Here is a 17,422-nt window from a genome sequence, read left to right as displayed (position 1 = left end):
AATTTATGGGTAGGAAAGGATCAGGAACACGGGGAAGGTCTCTGCCAATTTCTACGGCTCTGGAGAGAATAGTCACCTCAGACACCTCCCACATCAAGATCACTTAGAAAGATGTGACAAGAGGGCTTGATATTAGAATGCTGATGAGTAAGTTATTTATGGCAGTGTCCCAACTGTTGCCAGAAACCCCCTTCTTAAAATAACCAACAGGTGGAAGGACTGATCTTGGCTTCACAGTGTCAGCACATGTATAAAGATATATTACCACGTTATTTTTTCCACTTCTTGATTTTCTGCATGCAATGACCCTTGTCTTTGGGAATTCAGATATCTTAGAAAACTATGAGTACATGACTTTTTATATGGGTCTTTATTGTGTCTGCCTATTGATTGCCTCAAAATTCCTGAGATAAGAGTGGGTGCATGCACACATTTGTGCCTGTGCATATGTGCATGCACGCATGTGTGTTTATGGTTTGAAACCATCTTTGTTTAATTTAGATCAGAATAGTCATCCATTATGCTCTCTCCTCCTTGCTCTTTGACCCTCTGTAGTTTTACAGTCAAAGTCCTTGCCGGCATCCCTTAAGAGAATGCAAAGAACAGCTACATCTCCTCTGTCGCAAAGAATGATTTTCCAGAAAATATTTTCATTAAAATCCATGTGTCTTATACATGTCTTTGTAAAAGTAGATGGATCTCTCTCATGATTCAATTGTTGATTGGCAAGAGGACAAACCTGGGGCTCAGGGGTACCGGACATGCCAGCTTGCACTCCTATTTGTCACTTGTGTCCCCTTCAGAGCAGGGAAGCATTAAAAGGGTTTGGCACTAAACCCTGTTGCACTAAAGGCTATCATCTTGGCACAGAAGCCTGTCTCCCGCTTTGATGTCCCCACCAGTAGCTCTAGCATGTTCATTGACATTGAAGTCTCAGGAGAGGCGTGAAAGCACAGAGATAGGAGGAAACCAGTCCCACGACTGGTTTTCAGAAACTTCGCTCTGTGTCAAACCCAGATGCAATGGGTTTAAAACAGAGAAAATGCAGACCGTGAAGAAAAAGACAAAAAAAAAAAAAACACATTTTCCCCTAGCAGAGAGGCCTGCCACTGAGAGAAGAAACTTCTAGAGTGCTGAGAGGTGGGAAGTGAGGTAGTCAGTGGAAGGATGGGAAAGGGAATCTTCCCTCCTTTCCAGAGAGACAGCAGGAAGGTCAAAGACTCTTTGAAATATGTGCAAACCAAAGACATGGGGTAAAAGCAGGCTAGATAGGGAAGTGAAGGAAAAGGACCGTGGAGCCTGCAAATCAGGATTCTGATCCTGCTGTTTCCCACCAGCTGATGGTTCTTGGCTAAGTATTTTATCCAATTCAAATCTCAGTTTCCTTTTCTGTGAGGAAGTAGAGGGCTTGGGTCCCATGACCTAGACTGTCTATTCTTTTTATAATTATATGTCTGAGAGAAGCCATTGTATGAGACCCTTCTCCAAAGCTTGTTAGGAAAGAACTCTGAATGACTCGGAGCTCCTCTGATTAGACCTGCTATTGAATGCCTTCCCGTCATCCCTTTAGGGTAACCAAGCTCAATGATAAGACTGACAGGTATTTTTTTCTCTTATAATAGGCTTGTATCATAACCCCTCCTCCAACTGTAACATTCAGAAAACCAGACAGAGAACATTCTTCTTTTCCCCTGTCAGGTTGAGCAGTCTCCTCCCCCATTACTATGGCTATCATTGTGCATCTTGCTATCTCTCCAAAGGAGGATTGGCAAGCTGGGTTCGTGGAGCTACCAGTTCACCCCTGTACTCCTTCTGTGCCCTTCCCCCTCATGCAGTTCAAAATCCTGTTTGCTGGGGAAGAAAAATCATAGCTCACTGCTCTCCATCTTGGTGGGCATGTTCTCTGTGAGGTGTTCTGCCACTCCAAGCACCATTGTTCAGTGGTTGGTTGCTGTGCAGCTTACAGATCTGATTTGGGTTTGAGTAACATTAGTTAGGTTGATCAAATTTGCCCTATGCAGGCTGAGTATCATCCCTAGAACCCACATAAAAGTGGGAGAAGAGAACCAACTCCACAGGGTTGTCTTCTGCCCTCCATGTTTGCCCCTCCATGCATGTATATACATGTGTGCACACATAAATATGCAATAATAAAATTATTACATCTGTCATATACAGTGAATTTAGAGATTCTGACCCTGGTATAGAAACATCGATAAAGATGGCTAGGTTTGCTAAGTCTCTCTGATGGTTACTAGACCGTTCTTCATCATCTATTGTCTAGCAATGTAGAACGAGTGTTCATTCATCTAACCAGGACCCCCACAGCAGAGATTCCCAGAAAGTTAAGGTATAGCCATGATTAGTGCAAAGACACAGTTCAGTTGACAAACTGGGAGACAATGAAATATACTCTGGAAATATCGAAGAACTGCCGTTTGGGAACATTAGGTCTATAAAATTATTCCTCAGTTTGAAAGGGAAATTTGGGCATTAGAAAAAAACATTTTGACATACAAGTTGAAAATTGATAAAGACCAACAATATTATTACATGCTTCTCCAAAGAAGAAGCTTAGCAATGTAGAGAGGAGTCCCTGAGAAACACAGGTGGCTAGAAGCAGAACTGAGGCTCAGTCTGGGGCACGTGACTCCCAGTCAGTTCCTTCTTCTCCTTTCCGGGTCAGTGTCTTGTAAACAGAATGGGCCCTATCTGCAGATGGCAGACATGACAGTGTCAAGTGGTGACACCAAGCCCTTCAGCTGCCTCCAGTATCTCCCAGCAGCCTCTCTGGTCCAAGACCTCTTTTGTCTCTGGAAGTTTTCTCCGGGATCCCAGACTGCATAGCGCTGCTTGCCTGCCTCTGTGTTCATGTGCACTGGTTGCATTTCTTGTTTGGATATATTACCTGGCAGAGTCAAGGCTCAATAAATATTGGTTGAATCAATGATTTAAAAAATTGAAGATGGGCTGGGCGGTGGTGGCACATGCCTTTAATCCCAGCACTCGGGAGGCAGAGCCAGGCAGATCTCTGTGAGTTCGAGGCCAGCCTGGGCTACAGAGTGAGTTCCAGGAAAGGTGCAAAGCTCCACAGAGAAACCCTGTCTCAAAAAAAAAAAAAAAATTTGAAGATGGCACTAATGGCTGAATCACAGGAGTGGGGGTGGGGGTGGGGCTCTGCCATACATGTCACAAGGCTGGGTTAAAGCATTCCTCCTTGTGAAAATGTAGGAAGACTGGGGAAAGAATGGCAAATGAAACTATCCTCACAGGAAGGACAGTCAGAATGGGGACAGAGGTGGAGGGGCTGCTATATTCACGTGTGATGGAGAAAAGTGCAAAACTGTAGTTCCTGTAGGAAGTGGGACCCACATGATACCCATTACTTCTTGCTTAGCCCAAGGCTGGGCACTACTCATCACCATCTTTTTACCCAGAATCCCTCTCTTAAGATCAAAACCCAGATGCAAAAGTATTGTGACCACACAATCTCTCTGTGTGTTTATTAAAAATCCCAGAGAAGCACCATGTTCTCTACCTTATTTAATTCCTGTGGCAACTAGAAGGTGGCAGATGATATTGTTTTCATTACTATTGAGAAAGCTGATGGAGGAGACTGATTTTCAGCTTTCTAAACTTATATTCTGGCCATTAGGCAAACATTTCTTCCCTGTTCACTTAGACCAATGCTAAAATTTATACAGGGTGAATATTTTTATGCTGTTTCCTTAGGGCAATCTAAGATTTCCTTCTGTTTGTTAAAACTAATGCTAACACACACACACACACACACACACACACACACATGATTTTATCTGAGCTAGTATTTTAATGCAGTCCCCATTTACTAATAAGAGCATGCATTCTAGCAATCCTGCAAACCTATCCTGCAATCTAAAATGTTCCTGCATTATCTACAACTGTAACTTTTGAAAAGTTCCCATAGAGGAAGACAGAAGAAGAAAAAAAAAAAGATGGGGTGGGGGAGTCACACAAGCAGTCTTAAAAGAACTCCGTAATGCTATCAGTGCCCTCTCTAGTGTGGGCACAGTTTATATTTTCTACCTGCAATGAAACTGTATGTCTCTACCAAAGAGATGAACCGAAGGGGAGGGTGAGAAGCCGAATGCTGTTTGTGGCCGACGTTTCCCTGTACTTCAGGGGGTTCTTCTCTTGATCCCGTGTTGAACTACATTATTTGTGAGCCGTGTATACTACCGCCATCGTTCCACATAAATAAGCTATTACTTCCAAATGGTACGTCCTGTGGTGACTTTATCACCACCAACTCCCTTCTTCCCTCACACCATCCCGTAGATGAAAGATGCTATAAAAAGGTTAGAGGATGGCCAGAGCTGGAAACAGCTTTTTCCTGGAGACTTTTTTTTTTTCAAGATCAAAATCAGAAGTCAACCTTTTAAGGAGCAGCTCTGAATTTAATTTCCTTCCCTTTGTTCTTGGTTTTCATTCCCCTCAACTGCACTTAAGTCTCCAGTGTTCTTCTCGACCGGCGAAAGCCAATGATTAGCGCTTCTGTTGTCCCTTTCATCTGGGAACGGCAAGGCCGTCTGATGCTTCGCTGATGAGCTTCAGAGGAGTGGTCCATCAGGTAAGTCCTCTGATGCGCTTCTTTGCCGATTGCATGGCCAGTGGAGACTCCTCCCTAAGAGCAATGCCTTCCAGACCATAGGCTTAGGCTCTTTCAAAGGGCAGCTGGACTGGGGTGGATGGTCACGTTCTCACGGGGTAAGGGGTACACCGATGGAGGAGTGAACCCGCATTGGCACCCTGGCTGTCCTTCAACAGCTCTGACTTGCACAGGATGCCTCGTTTGGGGAGTTCCATCAGCTATGTTTCTCAGGACACAGGTGCTTGGGATTGGATATGAACTGGTCAGCCAGGCTGGCTGGTGTGTCTAGAGGTCTGCTGCTTTATGGTCAGGTGGTTGACATCCAGAACTAATAAACTAATAGACTGACTCTAAGATAATCTCATTTGATTACCTCCTTAGCAAACCTTGAGAACAGGGTGAGCAAACGAAAACCAAGAGAGTCTGTTCAAGTTCAAGTTCACAGACTCTCTGGGACAAGAAGGTCTAAGATCCATGTTGCAAATGAGAAAGAGAATTATCTTGAATACCTGAAGCCAATTTTCATTTGACAGGTGTGTGATCAATGGCTCATTGTCCCACAACCTCAGCTACCTTGACAAGTAGGACCAGTTCCATTGAAAAAGCACCCAGGGTGCAATTTATCACAGGTTCAAGTTGCATGGGTGTAGACCTGGGGCATCCTACTGGCAAATTTACAGTGGCTCAGAGCTTAAACAGTAGAGCAGGTTTGAGGAAGTAGCAGATATGAGTGCTATCATATTTCCTAAAAACGAACAAAACAAACCAGAACCCAATGTAGATGTAACCAACCGTCTTATTAAATAAGAAACACAGAGCCAATTCAGAGAAGAAAGCCAAGAGGTCAGAGCTAAGAGCCTCACCCTTCCTGCTTCAGCGATCCTCTTCAGTCAAGAGAGCTCTCCGAAAGGGACCTACTTCCTGTGTGTATGTCTTTATATAGTCTAGCTGTTCTGTCTTCTCATTGGTTGTAAACCCAAACACGTGACTGCCTCATCACTGCCTGTATGTACCGCCCTCCAGGTCCTCTATGGTATTGAGATTAAAGGCGTGCACCACCACTGCCACGCACTTGCTATGGCTCTAATAGCTCTGACCCCCGGGCAACTTTATTTATTAACATACAATTAAAATCACATTTCAGTACAAGTAAAATACCACCACAGAACCCCATGCACGGGGGAGAATGAGTAATAGAAAAACTTATCCCCATTTTTTTTTTTTCACCATGAAAGACTATACAGATTCTCTTTAAAAAGAAAACATGTTTGTCGCAACACTTTATGAAGGAAGTCAGTGATTTCTGGTATCTCTCCCCAGATCTGAGCCCATCCTTGCCAAAGAATTTCTGGTGAGGATGAGCCAGTAGCTGAATAGAGGAGAACATTTGAGGACCCCAACTTCCATCGTCCACTCTGGCTTTCAGATTATTGCCCCAATGCCAAATCACATTTAGCAAGAACATTCTGGGTTAGTGGGGTTGTAAGAGCACAGAGGCAGTCTCGGGATCTCATATCCCTTCCTCTACCCAACCTGAGATCTCTCTCTATCAAGAACTAATCTTGTATTTCAGTTGTCATAATGAAGTCAGAGTAAAAGGAAGTCCGTCATGTTTCCTGGTCTCACAAGAATATGTCAAGAACCCAGAGAGAAAACATTTCAAAACATAGGGTCATCTGTGCAATAGTAAGCTTCACATTACTGTAATGAAATGCCTGAGTCAATTAACCTACAAACAAAAAGCTTCTAGATGACCATTTGATGGTGAAAACCTAGTATCAGGCAGCCCCGCTGGTTTGGCCTCTGGTGAGGGTGGAAACTGGCAATGGCTAGATCACATGTTGGAGTGAGTGGTCACATCTTGAGCCAGGAAGAGGGAATGAATGAGATGCTGGGTTGCATAGTTCTCTTTACTAGTACCTTTCATTAGCCTAAGGACTACCTACTAGGCTCCCCTGTTAGAGGTCCACAGCACTTCCCAGTTCTGCCATCCTGGGGACCACACCTTTACATATGGACCTTTCAGGGATGTGATAATACCAAGCCACAGCCATGTGAAAGGCCCATGGCACCAGCAATGTTCATCAGCGATGATCCTTTAGCCACAACAATGCCAACTTTCCCTCAGGCACATTGAACACCCTGACTTCCTTTATTCACCTCCATATTGTTCTTCAACATTGCTGACCTCAGGGTTTCCACTCTGGCCACCTCTCCATAGTATCATTTCTGCTTTTATTGCAAATACAGACTGAATATGTTTGTCTCTTTAACTTGAACAGAAATACTATGACTGAACTATCAAAGTCAGGTAATATTTAAGGAAGCCAAGCACAGAAAAACAAGTGCTGTATGATCTACCATACAGCATGTGTAGGATCTAAAGCAATTGTTTTCTTTGGACTGTGGAGATGATTTAGTGGGTCAGAGGGACTGATACACAAACACGAAGATCTGAGTTCAAATCCCCAGCAACGACATAACCAGAGCGTTGTTACCTGCTTCTGTGACCTCAGTCATGTAGGAGGATGGACGCAGAAGAGTTGTTGGGACTTTCTGTTCACCAGCCTAGCTCCAGTTTTGTTGAGCAATCCTGTTTCAAAGGAATAAGGCAAAGAGAAATAGAGCAGAACAGTAGACACCTTCCTCTGACCTCCAGGACACGTGGGCACATGTACCCATGCATACTTCACATACACACCCCACATATAAATAAATAAGTACATGGATAAATGAAAATTTAAATTAAAAAAATTTAAGTTGTACTCAAAGAAGTAGAAGGTAGTACAGACTAGTAGTCAGGATGTTTGAGCAGATGTTTGGGCACAGATTATAGATTGTTAGGAGGGAAGTCTGTTAATTAAAGGAAACTTTAATAACCATGTATCACATTCCTGATACTTACTAAGAGATTAGACTTAAAGGTTCTCATTACAAAAAAGAGAATGATATATGAGGCACTGCACATGTTAATGAACTCAGTTCTGATATTAAATAGTATATGCCTGTTTCAAATAATCATGCTTTACATGATAAAGTTTCATATTTACATATAAAAATTTTAATTAAAAACTTTAGAAAGTTAGACAATCTTCAACATATCAAAGTTGGCATTGTGAGTCTACCCTCCACATTCTGTATCCCACAATCACCACTATTCACACCCTTGAAATACTCCCACAGTGCCACACTCATTCCACACAATGGCTTACCCACAGACATGGATGACATCAACATCACATATGGACTTTTAAGCCTTATCCAAACTTAACCTCCAGTCTCTAGGGTTGCATAAGACATAGCAGATGTTTTTTTTTAAAACAAATATTGGGTGGTGGACTAAATACGTGTGAAGATTTTCATGTCTGAGCTAAGGACAGGGCAAATACAGTTGAGTAGTAAGCAATACCAAGATCTGCTGGTGGAAGGAACATCCCAGAAGGTGGAGAAAGAGCTTCCTGCAGAGCCATCTGAATCCACTCTGAGTGTTCTTCAGGACTCAACTGTGGACTACCAAAGGAACACCAGGCATTTACAGGTGATTGGTATCATCGTTTTCCATGTGGGCTGAAGAAATGAATGTCAATCTCAAAACTCATTACAGTGAAGAGATATTTTGGAAATATTTAGTAAAAGGCAATTGTTCTTACTGGGATTTGCATGGGCCTCATTTCTTGTAGGTCACTAAGCCGGTGAATGAAGAGAATGAGATAGAAACCACTGAGTTGACTTGACAATAGTCCACTCTGAAGTAAAGGGCTCACAGAAAAGCAAAAGCAAGAGGAGAGTGCCCTTGGACCAGTCAGTGTGGTACAAACTGGGGAGAATGTAAGTGGAGTCCCAGTGGCCTGCCTCACTTCTCAGCAGCCCTGTCCTACTCGATAGTTTACCCAACACTTGAATAGAGACTCAGAAAGCACACTGACTGGAGCCACAGAGGACTTCTGTGTTGTCCAGAACGAAATGTGAATTGAGAGAAGTCCTCTGGGCACACTCAACAATGGGGGAACCGGCAACAATACTGTGAGAAGACACTTGGCCATAATGAAATATTAGGATATGTTTCTTCCCCCAAAATTGCGTCTGTGTACAGGTTGGAGGAACTTGTAGCTCCCCATACACTATGAGTTGACAGTGTGACCTAAGGCATTCTCCAAAGAAACGAAGAATAGATAAATGAAGGCAAGAATGGTTCTCTTTTCTGCATGTTGGTAGATAGATCACATTTGGGAGCTCTGCTTTGGGGCTCATGTTAGAACTGGCCTTTGAATTGGGAAAGAGGTAAAGCATATAAAATAGTTCAAAGCATTGCAACCATATCAGATGAGAAACAGTGGAAAGATCTGAGGTGAACAACTTGGCAAGGGGATGGCTCAGGGGCCAAGGCAATTACCTTCCATTATCAGAAGGCCTGTCACAAGAAGACATCTTGATGGGTCTGTGAGACTCGTCCCACAGGTGGTAACAGCAGCTGTCAGTTCTGTGGGTGCAATAACATTTCAATACAAACAAGAGATTAAAATAATCACAGCTATGATCGAAAGGACACTTACTGCTGTGTGTTGATGGGAGTCTTTTGATGGGAGCTTTACCCGAATACACGTCTAATGGACATTCTAAGTTCTCCTTTAGAAATATGCTGTTGCCATAATGGCAGAGTATAAAAATGTTCTAAGGTGTGCCCCCGATTCTCTCTTCCTCCATGTATATAAAATCAATATGAGAATTATAACATCATTTTCTGAATGTTAGACTCCAGGGCTTCTCTTTGAGGTCAGCTCCTTCTGTCAACAAAACAGCATCCTAAGCAAAACCCAGCAAGCATCTAAGAAAATGGTCCAGGCAGTGGACACACGGGCAGGAAAATGGAAAGGCAGTTCATTTCTTCCTGTCATTGGTAAGATGCACTCCATAAAGCATGGGACTCATTTTGATGCAAATGTTTTCATTCTAGAAAAGCTGTTAATTCTCCCTGCCCCATTCCCTCAAAAAAAAAAAAAAAAAAAAAAGCTAGGCCTTGATCTAAAAAGGATTCCAAATAAGGTGGCACCAATTTCACAGTTTTCTCATCTCTCTGGCGAGCCTGTGCACAGCACCTTCTTTTCTCTCAAACAGCTTTACCGTCTAGGAGTTGAGAGTGGAGCTCGGAGGAAGAACCCATGTCTGGCATGAGCAAAGCCCCACATTCCATCTCCTGTACTGCAAACCAAACCCACCAAACAAGCAAACGTGTGGGGCCCATTTATCAATGCACTTTAAGACGTTTTCAACCAAATGGCGAGTTAAGCTAGTTTTACTTTCAAGATAGAGAGAGGCTATGCAAGACTAGAGTTTTTCTCAGACATATAAAGAGAAGCAACCTCCAACTGAAGAGGTCCGGGAGGCAGCAAGAGGTAGGAGGAGCTGGCTGCAGGACAAAGTGGTCCAGGCTGACCAAAAGGCAAGCAACCTCTGGCTTCACTTAGAGAAAGTCGATTCTGCTAAGTCCGGCTCTTGGCTATCCCCAGCACTCAAACAGGCCTTAGTCCCCCTAATTGACAAGGTAGAGCATGTCAGGAAGACCAGGGCTGTCCAGATTAGCTGGTGGTCATCTCAAGGCCATGCTTAATCAATGCTCATGTTAATCACAGTAAAAGAATTCAGAACCCTCAGCTCCGGACATTCATAGATGTTGCTTACCTAGTAATCAAGGATCAAAGTTCTCCTTCGGGGTAAGTGATGTAAAAATGGGTTCTCTCCATTGCCCACCCCTCATCCCCAGTTTACTGGGGATCTTTACATGGAGATCTCATTTATTTCTCCTTCCCAGCGTGATCCATGTGTCCCTCTTTGGGTCTTCCTTGTTAGCTAGCTTCTCTGGAGCTGTGGGTTGTAGTCTGGTTATCCTTTGCTTTACATCTAGTATCCACTTATGAGTGAGTACATACCATGTTTGTCCTTCTGAGTCTGGGTTGCCTCACTCAGGATGATATTTTCTAGTTCCATCCATTTGCCTGCAAATTTCATGGTGGGCAATGGAGGGGAGGGGATAGGGGATGAGAAAATAAGGAAATGGGATGGTTGAGCTGGAACAGGGATGGAGGGGGGAAACAATGAAGAAATACCATGGTAGAGGGAGATATCATGGGGATATAGAGAAACCCAGTGCTAGGAAAGTTGGCAGGGATCCCCAAGGATGACCCCAGCTTGGACTACTAGCAATAGTGGAGAGGGTGCCTGAACTGAACTGGCTTGTCCCAGTGATCAGATCGGTGAATACCCTAACTGTCATCACAGAGCTTTTCTCTAACGACTGATGGAAGCAGATGCAGAGATCCACAGCCAAACAGGCAGAGCCCCAGGAGTCCAGTCGAGAAGAGAGAAGAGGGACTCTATGAGCAAATGCATCAGGATCATGATGGGGAAACCTGCAGAGACGACCAAACCAAACTAGTGGGAACTCATGAAAGTTGGATCAATGGCTGTGGAGCCTGCATGGGACTGGACTAGATACTCTGCATGGCGAGACAGTTGTTTAACTTGATCTGCTTGGGGCGAGGGGGCCCTGGTGGTAGGATCAGAATCCATCTCTGGTGCATAAGCAGGATTTTTGGAGCCCACTAGCTATGATGAGACAACTCCTGCAGCTTTGAGGCAGGGGGAAGGGCTTGGACTTGCCTCTACTGGATGTGCCTCCCCATGGGAGGCCTTGCCTTCTTGTGGGAGGGGAGTGGGGGGGTGGGTTGAGAGGGAGAGGCTGGTGGGGACAGGAGGAGGGAAGAGGGGGATCTTTGATTGGTGTGTTAAATGAATGAAAAAAATTCTTAACTAAAAAAAATGGGTTCTAAGGTCCCCCAAATATCACAACTGATGTTACTTCTCACTGAGCTTCAACACAATACAAAATAGTCTATTTGATACCAGTGCAAGCTTCTCGTTACGGCTTCTCAAAACTCAACTGTGTCCCCAGTTCTCACTCCCATGTAAGGGTTTTTATTTTGTTGTAGATATAGCATTCCTGTGTCAGAGGCAAGGTGGCTTTTGTTTGATTGTGCTTTGTTTGTTTTTTAAGGCAAGTCCCTGGGATAGAATCAGTCTAGAGGCCAGTGGAGTGAGCTCACTGTGCCATGTTATAGATCATGTTATAAGGGTAGATGTTTCTGCTCTTCTGCCACTGGAATGTCCAACTTGTAGGTCTTGAAGGTGACAGGATCTTCAGCCATATGCATGGCTGCTGCACACGTGAGCTTAGTGAAAAAGGACTTCTGGGCTCCTTTGTAGGTGTGGATGCTACAACCTTTGGAATTAAACTTCTGGAAGGTGGTTGGGCCCAAAGAGAGTCATTGTGTCTTATGAGTTCTTTTCCTTTTTTCTACTTTCAGGATCCAAGGCACCAGGATTTGGGCCAGGTAAGGCTTTGGATGAGCCAGAGCTGACCTACCTCTGGTTTCTGCTTAGAGGATAATGGAGAGGTCCTTCTTGGGTGACATGTGCCGATGCAGGTGCTGTTCTGTGTCCACTCCAGAGCTCTAGTTCATGGAGGTTTCTGCCACTTGGAAGTACTTCATCTCCTCCATAGTGAGTCCCTTGTGGGATGAGCAGCAAGCATCTTTTAGTCCTGCCTGGTGCTAGGAACACTGGATGCTCTCGTGGGCTTACTTCATAACCAGAGAATTCACAGTGGCATGTAGCTTCACCCTTCACCATCAGGATCTTGTCTAAACTGCCACCAGCCATTGTTGAGGTCATGACAAGGGAGTGTTACCTAAGAATTCCCTCCAAATTGAGACGTTTCCTCCAAGAGGGAGGAGGGAAGCTCATGAGCCTTAGGAAGTAAATGACCTCAAATCCAAGAAAGCTGAAACTCACAAGATTCACAAGGCCACTTTCTAGCCTTCTAAGAACAAAAAAGTAGTTGCTGGGGAGAGGAGACTCTCTGACCTGTTAAACAGCCTTCAAGTTTAGAGGGTGCAGAGGCTGCAGCTTTCCTGAGCTATCACTCAGGCCCACCTGGACCTTTCAGTGATACAGCTGCCTTTGAATCATCCATACTCCTGTAACTAACCCCAATATGTTCATTGGTTCACCAACTTGGACATAGGCGGTTGTTGGTTGGTCTGTCGTTGGCTCTCTATCTGGGGTAAATGGACATCTGTTAGCATCTCCCCAGGAAAAGTCTCACACAGTTGGTGGAGAGGACACACTAGCCTCCCTTTCCTCCGTATTTGGTGAGGTGTTGATAGTTGGTTCTAGAGTCACTAGCTTCTAGGTGATACTGCCCACATTTGACATAGGAGGAGTCCTGGGCACAGGATCCTTGCCAACATTCCACGAACAGGGATGTATGTCCTACGTACCTACTAGGCCCCAGAATGGTCAGTTCTGGTTGTCTTGAAGCCATCGAGAAAACAAAACCTGGTCTGTCTATCATTCTCTGTCTGGGAAGGGCAACTATGATTAACAACAATTATACATTTTAAAACGATTATAGAGAGAGTTTTGAATGCTCTCAACCCAAAGAAAGGGTAAATGTTTAGGTGATGGATACACCTATTTCTCTGGTCATTATTCAATATGTAAGTATACTGAATATCATATAGCATTCCCAAATATTATTGTGGACCAATGAAACATTGTTTTAAAGATTTATTTATTTATTTATTTATTTATTTATTTATTTATTTATTTATTTATTTATTTATTTATTATGTATACAGCATGTATGACTGCAGACCAGAAGAGGCCATCTCATTACAGATGGTTGTGAGCCACCATGTGGTTGCTGGGAATTGAACTCAGGACCTCTGGAAGAGCAATCAGTGCTCTTATCCTCTGAGCCATCTCTCCAGCCCCACAATGAAACATCTTAAAAAATTTTCAAAACTACCTCTCTTTGCTGCCAGACCTCCACCATCATGAGTCGCATACACGCTACAGGGAAGGGCATGTCCCAGTCATCATTGTCCTACCACCATAGCATCCCCATCTGGCTGAAGTTGACAGTTGATGACATAAAGGAACATGTTGACAAATTGGCCAAGGAAGGCCTGACTCCCTCCCAAATAGGTGTGATCCTGACTGACTCACGTGGTGTGGCACAGGTCTGTGTTGTGACTGACAATAAAATCTTGAGAATCCTTCAGTCCAAAGGCCTTGCCCCAATCTCCCTGAGGATCTCTACCATCTGATTAAGAAAGTGGTTTCTGTCCACAGGCATCTTGAGGGGAACAGAAAGGAGAAGGATGCTAAATTCTGCCTGATTCTGATAGAGAGCAGAATTCACTGGTTGGCTCATTACTATAATACTAAGGAGGTCCTCCCACTCAGTTGGAAATATAAGTTGTCCACAGCCTCTGCTCTAGTGGCAGAAATTCTCTTGTGTACACAAGCAATAAAATCACTTCAAATAAAAACATTCAAAACTATCTAAATGAAATGTTTCCTAATTCATTAGAAAGCAGACTTTCCTTTATAACGAGAAATAAATACAACAAAACAAAACCTAATATGTCTTAGATAATAAGATATCATGCTGCCCCCAAATATCCCTATTTGTTTTGGGGGTAGGTGGGTAGGGAGGAGGGTACATATATATTTGGTTTTGGTTTTGTTTTGAAAGCTTTGTGAAGGTGAATGCTCTGCATTTTTATTTTCCCACTTAAGATGAACTCTTCATTTATTTTAGCAGTATAGGGAGTTGATATGGTTGGTTGAGACAGATGAAAGTGTAGGAAACATGGCAGAACCAAAGAGAATTCTATTGGTAAAGACTTTTTAAAAGATGTAAGACATAGGTCCCCCCGCCCCCCAAAAAAAAAAACAGGGTTTCTCTGTGTAGCTTTGCACCTTTCCTGGATCGCGCTCTGTAGACCAGGCTGGCCTCGAACTCACAAAGATCCGCCTGCCTCTGCCTCCCGAGTGCTGGGATTAAAGGCGTGTGCCACCACTGCCTGGAAAGATATAGATTCTGATAACATGGTTGATTACCCAAATGACTGAGTGAGGATACAAGCAAAGGAAACACAGGAAACACGGTGTTGTACCTCTAGGTACCCTCCTGAAATGTTTCCCCCTCACAGCAGAGGCAGACTGAAACTTTTGATTCCCAAGTCTCCGAGTATGTTCTTTTCTCTTGATATTAATAACTCCACTTTGCATCACATGCCTTGGTTTAAAATTGTTTTAGCATCCGTTCATTTAGGTATTTATAGTTAGGATTTCACACTCGGCAGAGGTATGTACCGCAGATTCCTTTTGACTCAATGTGCAGGCAGGGGAGTGTTTTCCTTTACTTGCTGCATCAGGAAAGAATGGGGGTAAAGGAGACAAGGGAGATGAATAAAAGATCCTGCAACACTTTCTCCTGCTGGGGACATCAGGTTCTGTCCTGCTTCAGTGACAAGGCCTGGTTCCCAGAGTCCCTTCTAAGTTCAAAGACTAACAGTGATTTTTAAAGATTTTACTTCAATTATGGGTGGATGCCTGTGTGCCTGTGCAGAAGTATGTGCATGGGAATGCAGGCACCTGCAGAGGTCAGACTGGATGACCCAGAGTTACAGTTACAGGTAGCTGTGAGTCACCATAGTGGGTGCTGGGAACCAACTCTGATCCTCTGGAAGAATAGCATATGCTCTTACTGCTAAGCCATCTCTCTAGCCCCAAAGACCAATATCTAACAATTCAGATCCTTCATTTGCTTTCAAGTTGGGATAGTGTTTCAACAAAAGTTTATTTAATTATTTGTTTGGGCGAGCACATCTGACCTGGCCTAACAATTAAGCATCAATGAAGGAAGAAGCAGTACGACCCAGGGAACTTCTTTATTTCAAAAATATCTCTGAATGTCCCATTTTCTGAGCTGGAAGAAAGGGTAAGCAGTCCTTTCTCTTTCTAACAGGTTGGGGCAGAGGCCTGAACATAGCTGCCTTAGTTTAGACTTTTGGCAGGCCCCTCCAATCCTTTATATTTCAGGCTGGCTTTCCTCCTAGTCTTCTTTGACCTTCTATTACAAAATAAGATTTTGCATCATTCCAAGTCTATTGGGAGATATGTATGCCTGGATTATCCCTCTCCTACTCTACACAGGGGGCTGCAGAGATGGCTCAACAGCTAAGACCACTGGCTGCTCTTGCAGAGGGCCCAGGTTTGAATCCCAGCACCCACCTGGCAGCTCACAATCAAATGTAACTTCAGTTCCAGAGGATCAAACAGCATCTTCTGACCTCCTCGGGGATGCACAGATGTGGCACACTTATACAGGCAAAATATTGTCACATAAAAAAGAACAGGGGACGAGAGAGAGAGAGAGAGAGAGAGAGAGAGAGAGAGAGAGAGAGAGAGAGAGAGAGAGATCCACAAATGCTGAATACACCTATGGTGGAGTTCGCAAATACAGTGTGTAACTAGTATGTTTACAGTCACAGGGTCCATACCCAAGCCCAGACAACAACAAATCTACTCAAAGAAGAAACTTGACTCATATTTCCTGAGTTGATCTGATTTTCTTTCTCCAACTTGAGCTTTGGACCCTTGTTCCTTTGGAAGAATTATAGTTTCACCCTCTTTCCAGCACACAGACCATTTGATACTAACCAGCTGATTAATTAAGGCCTTGGCTAGCTGATTTAGCGGCCGTATTATGGAAGCCCTGTTGAAATATTTATGAAGCAGTGAAACAATCACCCCAATCAAGCAGCTTCACACATTTCCACAGGCAATGTGACAGTCGCTTTTCAGGACTTGACATGGTTTTTAAAAACACCAAATACAAGCAGAGCATGATGATGCACATCTGTAAATCCAGTGATAGGGAGGCTGAGACAGGGGAATCACATGCTGTTCAAGGACTGTCTCAGAGACATAGTAAGTTTCCCATGGGCTTAGACTACATAGCAAGACTCTGTCTCAGGGAGAGAAAGAGAAAGACAGAGGGAGGGGGGAGGGGGAGAGGGAGAGAGAGAGAGCGAGAGAAAGATACATATGTGTGCGTATATACAAAATCTGTATATATGTGTATTTATGCGCACATACAGTCATCCCTCTGTATCCATATAATCTGAATTTATAAATTCAACCAAACATAGACAGAGAAGATTTGAAGAAAAATATTCTACCTACATAATGATGGTTTTATTTAGTTATTTTCCCAGACAAATCTGCATAACAGCTGCTTGCATGGGCTGAGTCACCTAGAGATGACCTGATATTTGATTTAGGGCTGTGCACAGGTTACACCGAAATATTATACCGTTTTAGATGAAGGTATGCATCTGGGCATGTGTAGCTTTGGGTGTCTTCTATGGTCCCGGAACCAGTTCCTTTCTAGATAGCATGAAATGACTAGACAACGAACTTATCTATGTGTGTCTGAGCGGCTAACATTCTTCAAATGCTTAGCACAGAATAACACTCTGAACTTAGAAACAACCCATTGTCTTTGAAAGATTTCCTATCTTTGACTAGAAAAGTTGGATGTTCTGTCACACTCTCCTCCTCACTCCTCACTCACCTTCACCCCTACACAGGGGAGATAGATGGGGTCAGTGTCAAGGTGATGGGGAATTCCCTTTATAAGCCACTGAGGCAGCCTTCCATTGCCAATCCAGTACCGGCACTCAGAAATACCAGTATGAGGCAACAGTCAAAAATTCAAAAGCCTTTGTGGAAATTGCTGTATTTCCACCTTAAGGTACCTTTGGAACATTCAGTCCAAGATTAGCTTTCAGGGCACTAGTTTGGCCATTAAGCAAATTTATCTTAGTTCAATGTGCAGCGGGAGCCGTTTAACAGAGCTCAAGACTCAGTGTCTCTTTT

The 17,422-nt window shown here is 43.7% G+C and overlaps 1 pseudogene; it reads left to right on the top strand.

The window, feature by feature from the left end:
- Positions 1 to 13,524: 13,524 nt before the first annotated feature.
- LOC128103803 (40S ribosomal protein S13-like) lies at positions 13,525 to 14,039 on the top strand (annotated as a pseudogene).
- The last annotated feature ends 3,383 nt before the right edge of the window (positions 14,040 to 17,422 follow it).

The sequence above is a fragment of the Peromyscus californicus genome, unplaced genomic scaffold (assembly GCF_007827085.1).
Source record: "Peromyscus californicus insignis strain IS unplaced genomic scaffold, ASM782708v3 Scaffold_8__1_contigs__length_139910024, whole genome shotgun sequence".
NCBI classification, from domain to species: domain Eukaryota; kingdom Metazoa; phylum Chordata; class Mammalia; order Rodentia; family Cricetidae; genus Peromyscus; species Peromyscus californicus.
The sequence above is the reverse complement of the archived record's forward strand: the minus strand, read 5'-3'. Positions and strand labels throughout refer to the sequence as shown.